This window comes from Miscanthus floridulus, chromosome 4, assembly GCF_019320115.1.
Source record: "Miscanthus floridulus cultivar M001 chromosome 4, ASM1932011v1, whole genome shotgun sequence".
NCBI lineage: Eukaryota > Viridiplantae > Streptophyta > Magnoliopsida > Poales > Poaceae > Miscanthus > Miscanthus floridulus.
The window spans coordinates 19061182-19075948 of NC_089583.1; the positions used below are offsets into that span (position 1 = coordinate 19061182).

Sequence of the window (14767 nt, forward strand, 5' to 3'; positions counted from 1 at the left end):
CTGTCGGTTCAAAAACCCCATTCACTGCCGGATTTTGAATCGACAATGGCATGTCGGCAGTGATGTCACTTGGCTATCAGTGCCCGCACTTTCACCCGGCAGTGATAAGCTTTAAAAGAACAAAAAAAATAAAGCAAGCATGCTCGCGGGCTACCGCCGCCGCCACCATCTCGCCGTCAAGCAGTTCACCCAAGAAACAATTCACACATCACATACAAAGGAGGAGGGATTAAACACATCACAAATCAACTCATCCACCAATCGAATCGATTCATACATCACACAGAAGGGTTCAACACATCACAAATCAACTCATCCACAAATTGATTCATACAACATAAAGGGAGGGGAGGGGAGGCCAGGAGGGGGAGAGAGTGAGATTCCACCGGGAAGGGTGAGCTTGGTCTCACACCGGAGGCCGTCCCTCTCCGCTCCAACGCAAGATCTGAGGCCGCGCCCCCGGTCGTCGCCCCCATGATAGATCTGAGGTGACAGAGTGTGTGAGAGAGGAGAAAGAGCACCGAGAAGGGAAGATTGCCGGGGGAGAGAGAGTACCGTGAGCCGTGAGGAAGAAGAAGCCGCCAACGCTTCTCGCACGCCCGCCGCCGAGGTGGATCCGCGCGAGCTGACCGTGGTCGCTCGCTCGCCCGCGCTTGCGCCGGTCACCGGTTGCCTGAGCTGTGGGGCCGCACCGGTCGCGCCGCTTCCTCGTGCCTACGCCAGTCGTGCCGCTTCCTCGTGCCTGCGCTGATCGCCGGCCGCTCACGCCGGTCGCGCTCGCACAAACCGCGGGGCCGAGGATGGGGCGGAGGAATTTGGAAAGTCTGCCGACAAAGAGAGAGAGTGGAGAGAGGTATGGGTGGATGGACGTGAGTGATGGGTTAACTGGGCTGTATAAAAATTTCGGGTCCGGGAGATATGGATCAGTGCCGATTGGTAGTATAGGCCCGACACTGATAGACAATCACTGCCGGAATATATCACCAACCGACAATTATAATATCTATCACTGTCGGTTCTTAAGACAATCCGACAGTGATAGGCTTTTTCCTTATCAACCGGCAGTGATGTGTTTATCAGTGTCGGTTTTAAAATTGCAGTAGTAATACGGCCGGCAGTGATGGCTTATTCTGTAGTAGTGGATGTAAGTTGTTAGGATATGTTGTTTGGTACTAAATGCAAGGTCAAAGTTCGATGCTTTTTCCATGCTCAGTTACCTAGCATTACCTAATTTTTAATTGTGATAACTAATGCATCGAGCCATATATAATTCAGTAAACATGTACATTTAAGCATATATATACAGTTTACATTTCTAATTCTTCTTTTTGTGTGAGATCCGCGACGATAAGTTGTTCCCATCTCCCAACCCAAATCGACCTCTTAAATCCGCATATCTTAACCACCACCAGCTACACATCGTATTGTCCAAATCTGTGTCGGCTTGACCGCGTGTGCGCGCTGGGTTTTGGCAGCGCCTGAATGCAGTGCAGCCACCTGGGTTTTGGCACCCTTGGTAGAGTAAACACCCTTATCCCTACGGCAGCCATGTATAACCCTTATCCCTACGGCAGCCATGTATTGTAGCCCATCTTCTTAACCACAAGTTCATTTTAATTTCGGTCGTCTCTTGAGGAAATCAAATTTTATTTTCACAATTTATATGGATATAGGATAATCTATCTATGTTCCTAACAGTGGCTAACAGACCCCCTCTCCTCCACATACATCGCGTGCAAGCGTTCCTCCAAATTCTTGCGATCCCCCGAATCCAGCCTTCACTGCAAACAGACGCCCCTCTCCACATCCTGCAGACCCATCAGCCAACCGAATAACACAAGAAGGCAGGTGAGCAGTGACAAAGTATGTCAACAGCAGCGAGCCAAGCCAAAATGGAGCAAGGAGCATGCCGCGGCCGCAGCTCTCCCGGTCCCCCTTGCGGTTACCTCTAGCAGACGCCGCTCTCCACATCCTGCAAGCAGCGGTATATGATACGGTGCAACGGAAATTTGTTCTAAGAAAGACTTGACATCCGAAGTTTTATTTTTTCAAAATGCTAAAATTAAAAGTTCCTCGGTGATTTATACTTCCTACCAAAGCCATATGACATGTTCTGCAAATACAAAACCTTAGCATATAATATGCTGCTTGTTATCATGTTGAGATTTATACTTCCTACCAAAGCCATATGGCATGTTCTGCAAATACAAAACCTTAGCATATAATATGCTGCTTGTTATCATGTTGAGCTTTGTCAAATTGTTTGTGGCCCTTGTTGAGATTCTCGTCATGCACCCGTGATCAAGATTCACGTACACCCACAAATAAAATGCTGACTCTTACACTAAGAGTTGCGCAAAAATATGTTTTTTCGTCCATCGAATAAATACTCCATTCATATTTTCATGAATCTCTCTCTAAAAAAAGGGTTTTCATATGCCAAAAGTAAGTATGGGCTATGCTAAAAAAATAAAAAAAATAAAAAAGAAGAAAATAGCCATGCTAAAAAAAGCATGAGAGAAAAAATGCACGCCAAAGAGCATTAAGAATTAGAAAGAGAGAGAAAAGAAAAAAAAAGAAATAAGATAGCCCATACTTTCAAATAAAAGGCATCCATCCAAAAAGAGAGAGAATCATGATTAAAGGAGTACAATATAATATATTGTAGGATTAGGAAGATTAAAAAAATTCTACACACTTGCACGTCTTGGTCAAAGTGCATGACTTGTATCTCCTTGAGGTCTAGTTTTTGACTTAGCAATATTATATGATGCAAGTATGCCTTCTTTTATACCTACCCAAAGATCCACATAAGCCATTTAGTTGGTTGCGCGTCATTACCAATAAGTTTTTTTGACAGTTCAGAAGAAGACCCCCTTTCGGCAGATGATTGGTTGCGCGTCATTACCAAGAAGTTAAATGCAGTACGAGCCACTGATGAAGAGAAAGTTAATTTAGCTACCCATCAACTGGTAGGAGCAACCGATGAATGGTGGGAGAATTACCAAGATGCAGCTAATGAGCCAGACGCTATCACATGGCAAGAATTTGTTGAAGCCTTTTGTGAATATCACATCCCCGAAGGAATTATGGAGATAAAAGTTGAGGAATTTCGCTCCCTGAGACAAGGACCAATGATACTGAATCAGTACATTCGGAAATTCATGAAGTTAGCACGATGATGTCAACACCGAGAAGAAGAAGCAGAGATGTTTTAGAAGAGGACTTAATGCAACACTGAGAGAGCAGATAATTACCCACATCTACCTAGATTTCGGCACCCTGATGAATCGTACTATCCTATTGAAGAAGAGCGCAACGGAAGCGAAGGAGAAAGAAAGCACAGATATTTGAAGATAGGTGCTTCTATCCACCAACAACAGAGGCGTACATCTACATCGACATGCTTGGCAACTCTGGACATCCACATGGGCCGCTACACCAATATGAGCCCAGAGACGCCGTCTTCGCCAAGATCGAGGTACAAAGCCCCAAGCAACCCACATATCCCATGCAGGTATTATCGGTCAACACAAGCATCTGCCATCCCATCCTCGACCCCACTCGAGACGCACATGGACCAACAGCGACAACCGAGACATACTACCACCTCGTCATCAGCTACATCGGCAATCTCCAACTCCACAACGAGCCCATCATCAACAATACTTGCAACAACGCCACCATCACGGAGATCAAACCAGAGTGCTCCATCTTCAGCATATAGGCGACCTTTGGAGGAGCCTTCTTACCTGGACAGCGTTAATGACAAAGCAAGGATACAACGCGAGGACACGCTGTGCGGAGAAGGGGGGAGGTATCATGCTCCTAGATGGGACCCCCATGTCGGGTCAAATGGGCCAAGCGAGGCCTAGGACTGAGCCCTAGCCGACCACAGGGCCGCTCAGTGCACGACCTAAGAGGCGCGTGGCTTGGGGAGCAGCGCCACCGCTATCTCAAGATCTCTTGACATCTGAGGAGATCTGGAATAAAAAGGAGGTCAAAAAATAAATATAGATTTTCTTAGAAAGAATAGATCAAGATTTATTAGGAAATAAATAGTTTTGCTTGTAAAGGAAGTAGTCCAAATCTATAAGGACTCTTCCCATAATTTTTTAAGGATAAGTTTAGATTGCTTAGGGGCTAAGTCTCCCAGTACTATAAACAGAGGGGCTATATAACCTTTCAATCTTAAGCAAGAAATAGAAATCTCTTCCCCTACCCCCTTTTCTTCTCTCTGCCGCCGCCGCCCCTCTCTCCTCTCCCTGCGCCTGTGCCCTCTCCCTGCCCTAACACGCTACCGTTGCTACCCCCTACAATGACGCCGCCGCCCCCGGGGCGCCCAAGCTGCCGTAGCCAGCTCTCACCGGACACCCCCGAGCAAGCCCTTGACACATACCTTGCATTGGTTTCTTGTGACGAAATTATTAATTAGTCTCACTACTTTTCTTTTCCAGGTTAGCTGATGTGTTCGGCTATTAGTTGGTTGTTATACTTATACCTGTTCTAAGCAATGTGTAGCTAAGCTATACAATAATAAATATTTATTAGTCTCATCAAATCTTCTATATTTTTTATTTCTTCATGGCCCCCCACTTTTCTATATTTTTCTCTCCTCCTGTCACCTCGTGCTATCTGATTGTGTACTGGGTCATCACACCATACAAATGCATGCCCATGCCGCAATGCAGCAAAAGCTAGAATCGTATTGGCATGTGTGTTGCGCTGGTCGATGCATGCAGCGTCGAGCTGGCTTACCTCTCCTTTCTTCTCTATTTCATGCCATCCAACAATTGGACAACCCCTTTAGCAGCGCTTATATACGTTGCTAGAAGTCTATATAAATGTTGCAATGGTCTTTACCAACGCATATAATATGCATTGCAACAGGTGACGTTGCAAGGATCTATTGCAACATATATTTAAGCGTTGGTAACATGAAGGAATAAAGTGTTGCTGTGTTGCAACGGATACATGAAGGCTACAACAACGCTTATATGTGTTGGTACACCAATAGCCAATCCCAAAAAAAATGGTATTTACCATTTTACATACCCACATGATACAATGAAAGCACTCCAAACAAATACAATGCAACCAACATAATAAATTCCACTCAGACGTACTCCAGAAGCACAAATATGATAACATTATTATATTAAAAATATAATTTCTAGTACAAGGGTTGGTCGACATGTTTAAAATATGAGACGATATATTATATCTGACATTTATGCTAATTGTCATCCAGTGAACTATTCTGCACTGCCCTTCCTTCAAATTGTTGAAAAAATTCTTCTCGAATGTCTCCACTCTGAATTATTCTCCAAACCACAATATAGCATATGTCTTCCGAACCCAATATGAAGAGCTGCATCCAATATTTGTACTGGTACTATGGTCCCAGATTGCATGTCTTCCAAAAAAATGATATTTTATTTGACAATTTTCCATTTGATTTGTCACCCTGCATGAAACAGAATACATTTTGTAAGTACAAGCATCGAAGGTTTAAAGTATGTCATTGTTAGCACATTTTCATATTTGAAAAGTGACCTTATTGATGCTTAAAGCAGCAAAATGCACATGCATATTTTCTAAATACACATATCAGGACTATAGAATAAACATGTCTGATAGTGCAATCTCCTTCCGCTTAGGCTCATATTGAGAAAAATCTTGTTACTTTGCTTCCTTGCTTTATTCACTTTTTATCTCCATCATTCCAGCCATGCAAGAATTGATCATCTCAAACATCTAGAAATTTGATATATATGCTCATTATAAAGAGATAACTAGAACAAGTCAGTAAAAAATAAAAAATACAAGCAATTGTGACGCACACATATACTATGATTTTGCACCTGAATATTTTCCTATGCCTTAGATGAAAAAACTTTTGCAAGGAAGATACTGCAGTCTGGGGCTCCTTAGTCATGCACTACTAATACCACTAAAATAATAAAGAATATTAACCTGTATATTGAAGATACATCAGCATAAAAAAAATTATAAGCACTGAGATGAAATCTGGTTCCATTTGAATAAGGAAAAAGACATATGTGAGTAAGAATTTTATTACCTTTAAGGTATTCCAGTGATCATGTGCAATGAAAAATGGATTGCTCATACATGATATATGGAATATAGTCTATAACTGATAGATATGTATTGGACGGGGTCTTGTCCTAAAATGCTTATCTGCAAGAAATTTGTCAGTAAGCACTAGGACAGTTATCAAAACAACCTTACTGTTGTCCCATTGTAGGATTACATGTGACCCTGCATCTTTATGATCTCCTAACACATCTTGGTAGCAAAAGAAAATAAACAGTATAAGTAAATCCCTCAATACTCAGTGCCTACCAAAACTGCAAAAGATAAAGTTGCAATTATAGAATTCTTAGTACATTATGCTTTGCCTTACAGAGTTTGATTGCATCTCAGGATTAGCCCCTAGAAATAAAATAGTCATGATGCAAACAGTAAAACATCTATATATGGAGCAGAAGGACAGTTCACTTTGAAGATAGTCCAGAAAAATATCATCCAAGAACACATACTCAGGAAATTGCGTGGTACAGGAGGACAGATCCTTACAGAGTTTCTTCCAAAATAAATAAGCCTGGCGCTGCTGGCTAGCAACATCAATCAAAATCATATATTCATCTAAAAGAGTGTTCTTGGCACCATCTATATTCCACCAGGAGAACGTTTGAGAACTTGCAATTTCAGATTTCTAAAATCCAAGACCTAAAATAATTTAGATCAAAACAAGTAAACAACATACCTGGTCATACATCCAAGCAAATGAATTCCTACTAAAACTCTGATATCATAGCCAATATTTAATAACGACTAACATGGTTCTCACAGATCACGATGAACCAAAACACAAATGTGAAGGAGAAATTCAGGGGTTCTTTTAATCCAAAAAATGAAAAAAAATCTGAATATTCTTTGCCGAGTGCTGTAAGCCTGGCACTCTCCACAATGTCTGGGTTTTAGGCATCGTACGTCACAACTTGCTCGAAAACTTCTAAATTTTTTACCACAGCCTCTACATGTGATGACACGACATCTCGACAAGTTTCGTGATTTTCGGACTCCGTTTGCATTTTATATAATTAAAAAACACTTTTTTAACAAGTTGGTGGTCATGTTTCGTGAAATAGATGTTCAAAATTTCATGAATGTCCCTGCACACGGCCTCAAAATACACTCAAAAACATGAATACCATTTTTTGAATCGCTAAATTCCAATATTTCATGCACCTACAGTTCAAATTTACTTTTTCGAGAAAAATTCAAGTAAACATAAAAATTTAAAAAATATACCAAAAAGTCATAGAAAAGTTTCAAATTGGAACATGTGCTTCAAGGTACTGTATAAATGTCACAGAAAAAATTTGAAAAAAAAAATACTTTGCCGAGTGTCGGAATTGACACTCGGCAAAGGAACCTCTTTGCCGAGTGCCAGGCTTGCAGCACTCGGCAAAGACAGCTCGTTTGCCGAGTGCTAACGTCCAGCACTCGGCAAAGGATGACGGAGGGGCCACCGGCGTCGCCTGAGGTATTTTGCCGATGGTTATTCTTTGCCGAGTGCCTGACACTCGGTAAAAAGGACGTTTGCCGAGTGTCCCTATTTGCCGAGTGTTTGGCACTCGGCAAAGACGGCCTTTGCCGAGTGCCGGCTTTGCCGAGTGCGGCACTCGGCAAACTGCCTCTTTGCCGAGTGTCCGTGTTTCGACACTCGGCAAAGAGCGCGTCTCCCGTAGTGAAGCAAATGAATTCCTACTAAAACTCTGATATCATAGCCAATATTTAATAACGACTAACATGGTTCTCACAGATCACGATGAACCAAAACACAAATGTGAAGGAGAAGGTACAGACCAGAGATAAACCTAAGGAGGTAGGTATGTTGCAGGGCCATAATGCGGAATCGAGTGGGAGAGGAATCAATACCTCAGATCCGGTGGTGGCCGCTGTAATTCCAATCGTCCTCGCAGATGGATCTAAATCAGTTCGCCAACAGGCGATCGTGCCTGGAGATCATGTTGCAACCTCGAAAGGGGAGGAGAGGGGGGGGGGGGGGGGGGGGGGGGGTGGGGGGGGGGGGGTTTCAAGAGTCGAACTGCAAGATCAAGGAGGAGCTCGTGAGGAAACCGACGGCAGGAGGCCGCCGACCTAGAATGCGGGCGGAGGAGCTAGGTCTTTGATGGCTGAAATAAAATAGCAGGGGAGGTTACTTAGACGTGGACGTGGGGATGGGGAGGTAAGTTGTGTATCTGGCTATCCGCAATACATGTATTTTACGTTGGAAGGCATACGTTGCTACATGGGGGTTGGTGTTGTAGTCTTGCGAAATATATAGTGGAAACCATCTACAAGAGTACTAGGTGGAAATATGGTAATCAATTCAAAAACGTCATTTGGTCATTAAAAAACAAATTTCATATATCCATAGTGCATACAAGTATACTCACATGCAAAAGTTGAGATGCAAACTCAAACTTGAAAAATACGGAAAGGATATTTTTCAGGTATCTTTTTAGCACATATGCATATGAAATTTGGTATTCCCGTATGATGTTTTCAAAAACGAGTTTGCATATATCTTAACTTTTGCATGTGAGTAGATATTTGCATGCACGTACTATGAATGTGCCAAATTTTAGAATTTTTGAACAACCGAAATATTCAAATTGGTTCCTATCCTACGGTTCCACTTAGTAGGTGATTTGCACTATACCCGTTCGGCTTACCCATATTCGGCTTGTTCGGCTTCTTTTTTCAGCTGGAACAATGTTTTTCTCTCAACAATTCAGCCAGAATAGTGTTTTTCAGCCAGTTTCAGCCAAGTTTCAGACTAGCGAACAGGGCCATAGACAACATATTTTTTCTCAGCCTTTAGAGAGGCAACATATGTATGCACGGCGTCTATATAGCTAAGTGTGTGATATCATTTACAGTCAAGCTAAGTGTGTGATATCATTTACGTTCAAGCACTACCTCAGATCTGGACATCACTGTCGGTTTAAAAACCCACTTCACTGCCGGATTTTGAACCGACAGTGGCATACCGGCAGTGATGGGGGGTTGACATCACTGTCGGTCCTTAAAAACCGACACTGATCTACAGGAAACAGTGTCGGTTCCTAGCTCTACCCGACAGTGTCCAGTTGAACAACACTGCCGGTTTGTAGTGCCAACCGACAGTGACGGTTGCTTCAAGAGTGTCGGTTCTTCGCTCAAGCCAGCAGTGTAGAGCAAGCCTACATTGTTGGTTTATGGATCAAACTGGCAGTGTTGTAGTAAATATCAGTGTCGGTTCATGGATCAAACCGGTAGTGTTCTCGTAACTATCAGTGTCGGTTCATGGTTCAAGCCGGTAGTGTTGAGCAAGCCAACTCTGTCGGTTTCCTTCTAACCGGCAGTGATGGTTACGACAACACTGCCGGTTTGTTGCTAACCGGCGGTGATGGTTCGTTCATATTTTATTATTTTATAATTTATTTTAATTTATATTTTTTCATGGAATCGGGTTTCGCTTTATATACGCTACGTAGACGACATGTCCATCAATATTAAACATTACAAATGTTACGATTACAATTCAAATGTTCTTATCCACATCTCGATCCATCAAAATAAAAAAGAAATGTTCTTGGACTTCACACATGCTTCTCGGACTTTCTACAATAATCTGACGAGCCGCTCTGGGCCATACTGGTCCTTGTACTTCACGGATTGTGCAATGGAAAATACTCCATCTTTTTCCAATACCTCGGCTAAGATGAATTTTGCCAGCTCCGATTGTAGTGCGACGATCTCCATGTCTAGCAGCCTTTCGTGCTTATATTTCTTGCGCTGTCGTTCAAAAAAGATGATATCCAAAGAGGAACAGTAAATCATTTTGTTGAATTATTAACAGACATAAATAAAATGGAGATTATACACACCAACTTATCGGCTTCTTCCGATTTCCCGCCGATGTAGCGAAGCATTGCCCACATTACATAAAACCCGCATTCATTGTTTCCCGCCGGCTACGATAGGTACTTCCCCTCCATTTCGACAACCTTGAATGGGACCGGCTTCCCACCGATATGTCTTCTTCGGACACTGAGCAACATTAAAAGGAGAAACATTAGAAAGCGGTATATGTGATTAAAAAAATAATAGTTATTAGGATCGCTTACTAATTCAGCACTGCCACCGGTGCATCTAGATGATGAAATGATTTTTTCTTCGAGTCCCACACCTCGAGCAGCTTTTTGGCAAGATTAACACAAATGAAGACGAAATGGTTGCTGCAATCACATAATCCTAATTATCAAATAATCTTAACGAAAAAAGAAGCATAAAATTAAAAGCCGAGAACACATACTCGCAGTTGTAGGCTAGAAGTATGTGGGTTTTCTTCTTCATCATGAATTCATCGAAAACAGCGATCAATCTCTGTTTCAGGTCTTCCACGTCACATCCATAGAGGCCTAGACATGTCCTCTCATTGACTCGCATGGGGTCCAAGAAGCCTATGTAATCCCATTTGCTTTTTAGAATGCAAAATTTTGCTATACACCTACATAAAATCATGGAAAGTGCTCAAAAGTTAACAATTTGTGTCTTGAGAGAGTAGTTAATTGTAGACACAAATTGTAATATCGTGCGTGTAGGGTACTTACATAGTCCACAGTGTCAACATTTGAACATCGAGAGAGCGTTTCTGGTGTAGCTGGAACAAGCACTCCCACTCGACATCGAACTTCTCTTCTTTAGGATATTGGAAAACATGTGGCGAACGGATAATAACCTCAAAACCAAAGTCATTCGTCTCTGTTGCTTGAGCCATGTAATATTCATGTAACTGGCGCATATATGTTGTCAGATTTTTATACTCATGATCGGGAACCAAAAGATTGCCCCTTTCATACTTCATTGCTGGTGTTCTCGTTCCTTGTACATCATAATAGATGTTCGTGGCCTCTTCCATGGTTAAATCAGGGTTGTCTTCGACTAACTTCATAATGTTCCTTAAATCTTTATTGTGTATTTCTTCGTCTCTTGATGTAGCGTATTTATTCTGTGTTTGCCTTTTGAATTCGGACTTCAACAAAAACGGAGGCAGTGAGGCTCATAGATTGAAGAAACTAACACAATCTTCCTTCGAGATGTGTGCTGTAAATTTATCTTTCATCAAGATGGTAACGCTGCCACTGAATGACCTTTTTCTTTTATGTTGGTCCACTTTGGGAGCATTAGCGACCAAATCCAACAAGGACCTTTTTTGTGACTACGAGGATGTCCTTGATCTTGTTTTCGGCTGAGGTCGAGGAGGAGGATGACGACGAGAATTCTGTTTTCCCGGCGCTAATGAAGATGGAGGAGGAGGAGGAGGAGAAGTCTCTTTTCTCAGGGCTGATGAAGATGGAGTCGGACGAGGAGGAATAGAAGGAGACCTCTGTCTTCTCGGGGGTGATGGCTCCGGATGAGGAGGGGAGTGATCTCTGTTGGGAGATGGTGACTGATCATCGTGGGTGGGCGAAGACTCGTAGTCGTCCTCATCATCAGAGGACAATTGATGGTCAAGCTTAATGAAGCGCTTGCGCTAGGCGACTTGAGAGCCCTTGTTTTGACTAAGTTTTGGCCTGTCTTCTACTACGGGGTACTCAATGGGTATCTTGTTATACTTCTTATCAAATATTCTGTCAATGCTGACGCGAGCGTACCCCAGTGGAATTGGGCGGCCATTAATTGTCCCGTGTCCCATAGGCCAGGCCTAGCCGAGCACCACCTTGTCCTTTGTCCATTCCTAACGGATGTACAACCTGACATTGACGGGTTCAATGGTGTCATCCACCGGATGAGTCACATTCGCCTCTTCTTTGTCGAGCGGGGTCGATCCGCAGCTGCTGTGACCCCTAAACTGTGGGCTAAAGGCACTAGGAGTAGGGTTTTATGGTACTACTAACCCCTTGGACAGCAAAATTTGCTCGACTCGCGCTTCAACAGTCACCTCAATCCGTGCTTCCATTCTGTCTTCCATCTCTTTTAGTCTCCTCAAATACTCTGCCTTATGTTCCGCTCTACCCCTCGAGCGGCTCCGGTAAGTGTTTGATTCTTAGGGGAATGCTAGTTTCCACGGAACAACACCGGTTCCTCTAGTGTGACCAGGGTGCTCCTTGGTTCCAAGTGCTTGGGTGAGCACGTCTTTCTCCCTATTAGAAGTGCGAGTCCCTTGCCTCACCTCCTCAGTTACCTAGGAGATCCTCTGGATGAGTTCGCTCATGGGTTGATTTGAGGAGCTAAAGCTCCCATCCTCGGCGTGCCGTACATTTCTCCCCATACAGTATAATACCGATCTGGGCTCCCAATCGGCGGTCTCAACCTGAACGCCTATCTCAGCAAGGCGATCCATCTTTTGAAGTTCTGCTTCAAATTCTGGCATCTTTTTGGCGTAGCCACGAGAGCCGAGATGATTCGGATTCATCGCTTTCTGCGAATTCTCCTTATTCTTCCTGCTCAGTTCTAAGTACTCCTCTGATAACCTGTATTCCTTGAAAGCCTGCCAGAAGTCCTTCTACTTGCTAAACTGTCCAGCATCGAAATCTGACTCTTTATTTTGGAGGACAAAATTCTTGTACAATGTCCCCTTGAAATTCTTGAAGCATGTTCCCATGATTTCTTTTGCTTTTTTCTTGACTAACTCCCTATCATACTCGGCCAGGAAAGTGAAATACTCTGGGATCTTGACATCCCATATGTAATCCTTCTCGCTTTTGGGAACCCTCCACCGGTCATCATCTTTCCCAATCCACTTCCTGTACTTAATCGGGATGAAGTCCCTAACAAGTAACTGGAGGATAGTCTTGTATTTGGTCAAAGCTATAGGCGGTGAGAGTGGATCCCCGAATTTATTGAACTCAGTAATGTGCCAGTGTGCATTCCTACCAACAAGAATCTTTGACATGCCTCGCTTGGATCTGGCCTGCCTGCTACCCGAACCCTCTGGCTCCTCGGCCGGCGGAGGCTCCTGCTAGAGACACCAAGTAAGCTATGACCCTCTCAATTGATTAGCGTGTGTGGCTACATAGTGACATGATACCAAAGTTACCTAGCCATCTTGGTCATTTTAGCCCAGATCGAGCAGGCCAGACGGGGTCTATGGCTGCTCGTTCTCACCGACCTGATTGACACCGTCACCGTTTGTCGGATCATGCGGCTCTCCCGTCCCAGCGATATCAGCCACTTCTTGTTGCCGATCAGTTCTTCGGCGATGGGGTAACATGCGACGATGAGTCATGGCTGTGACACGATCGTGGTTAGTTTTGGCCGCGGACAACTACTAATAGCATATGTTCATATATATATAATATGTTTAATGCAAAGTCTAATAATAAGTCCACATACAACAAAGTCAAATAATAGCATATGTTCACCTAGAACAAATTCATTGTTTGATTGACCACATACAATAAAGTCCACCTACTGTTCTACGAAACTAAGCCTACATCAACTTTCAAATAAGAAAAGCGATGACCATAGCCATAAATAAAAGCATGACATCTTTCCAAGACCAGGGAGCAATTCTCCTAATCTTCACATGTCCGACGGGTGGCTTCTCTTCGATCTCCAGTGCCAATGGATGGCCATGGTTTGCATTCATTGGACCATAGTAGGCCGGTTGCCCATGGTTTGCAAGGTAGGCCGGATGACTATAGTAGGCCCTCAAAGCTTCAGCTTCTATGTTGTATTTTTGTGCAAATTGCCAGGGTAGCGATTGACTTGAGCATAGCAATCTTCCCAGGTTCGATAAATCCTAGGCATGTGACCAACATGCACTACATACCATGCCATGGTTGCCTATACATTTAAGTAAATTAGGCATGTGGTAAGTGGTAATGATAACTCACTGAACAGGAGTTATTATTCAAGTTATATGGCCAAACTAAATCTATTTAATGTTCTTTATCCTTGACATTCCATCAAAATCAATTGACACTCTACCTATAGCGATTATACCTGTACACATTTGACAAGAATCCATCATTGCTTTAGCAAGAGCAGAAATTCTTATCTAACTCTTACACAAACAGAACACTCCCTACCATCACAAATAAGACGTCCACAGTCATTAACATGTACCTTTGACTGCTAGTTTCCATTGCTTGCAATAATTACAAAGTACAGAGATATCATAACATTATGCAACTACTATTCGAGACAGATATGCTCATATCATTGTCACATATTCAATCTAACTATGTCAAAAGGTGCTGATGATCAATGTTTAAATACTTAGACTGCACACAGCGCAAAAGGTCACTTAGCTGTGACTCGAGGGAATAACTTGTTGCGACAACATGCAAATAACACCAATGGTTCTTAAACAGTTTAGGGCCATGATTACTAGGTCCTCAACAAATCAATAGGTAGCATAATCTCTTTAGGGAAAAACTAACTGGTTTATGTAACACCATGTACATATAAGGATAGCTAAACCAAGGAGTAACAACATGTAACTCAATTGAATAGGAATCAGCTGCTATTGGGAAGACAACAACCATGGGGCATTTCATCTAACACTTAGCGGGCAGTGAGCCACACACTCACCGTGGGGGTGGGAAAGCAGCTGTCCGCGCACGCTCCTGAAGGCCTCGGTGGTGCTCCGGCGTCGGGCGGTGGACGTCGTGGGGAGTGCTCCGGCATGGGGCGGTGCACGGGCGTCGGCGTCGAAGAAGAGGAGCGCGGGGCTGGGAAC

The 14767-nt window shown here is 43.3% G+C and overlaps 2 long non-coding RNA genes across 5 annotated transcripts; both read right to left on the reverse strand.

Moving 5' to 3' along the window:
• Nucleotides 1–253: 253 nt before the first annotated feature.
• Nucleotides 254–3279, reverse strand: LOC136549498 (uncharacterized). 3 transcript variants are annotated; one of them, XR_010781931.1, is made up of 5 exons: nucleotides 3258–3276; nucleotides 3006–3119; nucleotides 1947–1972; nucleotides 556–1808; nucleotides 254–483 (listed from the first exon to the last, which is right to left on the reverse strand). It is a non-coding gene; the product is annotated as an uncharacterized lncRNA (long non-coding RNA). The 3 variants fall into 3 exon arrangements; XR_010781930.1 differs by having other exon boundaries at nucleotides 556–1972; nucleotides 3258–3279; XR_010781932.1 differs by lacking the exons at nucleotides 3006–3119; nucleotides 3258–3276 and adding an exon at nucleotides 2842–2856.
• Nucleotides 3280–5189: 1910 nt separating this feature from the next.
• LOC136551076 (uncharacterized) lies at nucleotides 5190–8094 on the reverse strand. 2 transcript variants are annotated; one of them, XR_010782437.1, is made up of 4 exons: nucleotides 7969–8094; nucleotides 6601–6753; nucleotides 6083–6201; nucleotides 5190–5467 (listed from the first exon to the last, which is right to left on the reverse strand). It is a non-coding gene; the product is annotated as an uncharacterized lncRNA (long non-coding RNA). The 2 variants fall into 2 exon arrangements; XR_010782436.1 differs by having other exon boundaries at nucleotides 6083–6753.
• Nucleotides 8095–14767: the final 6673 nt, after the last annotated feature.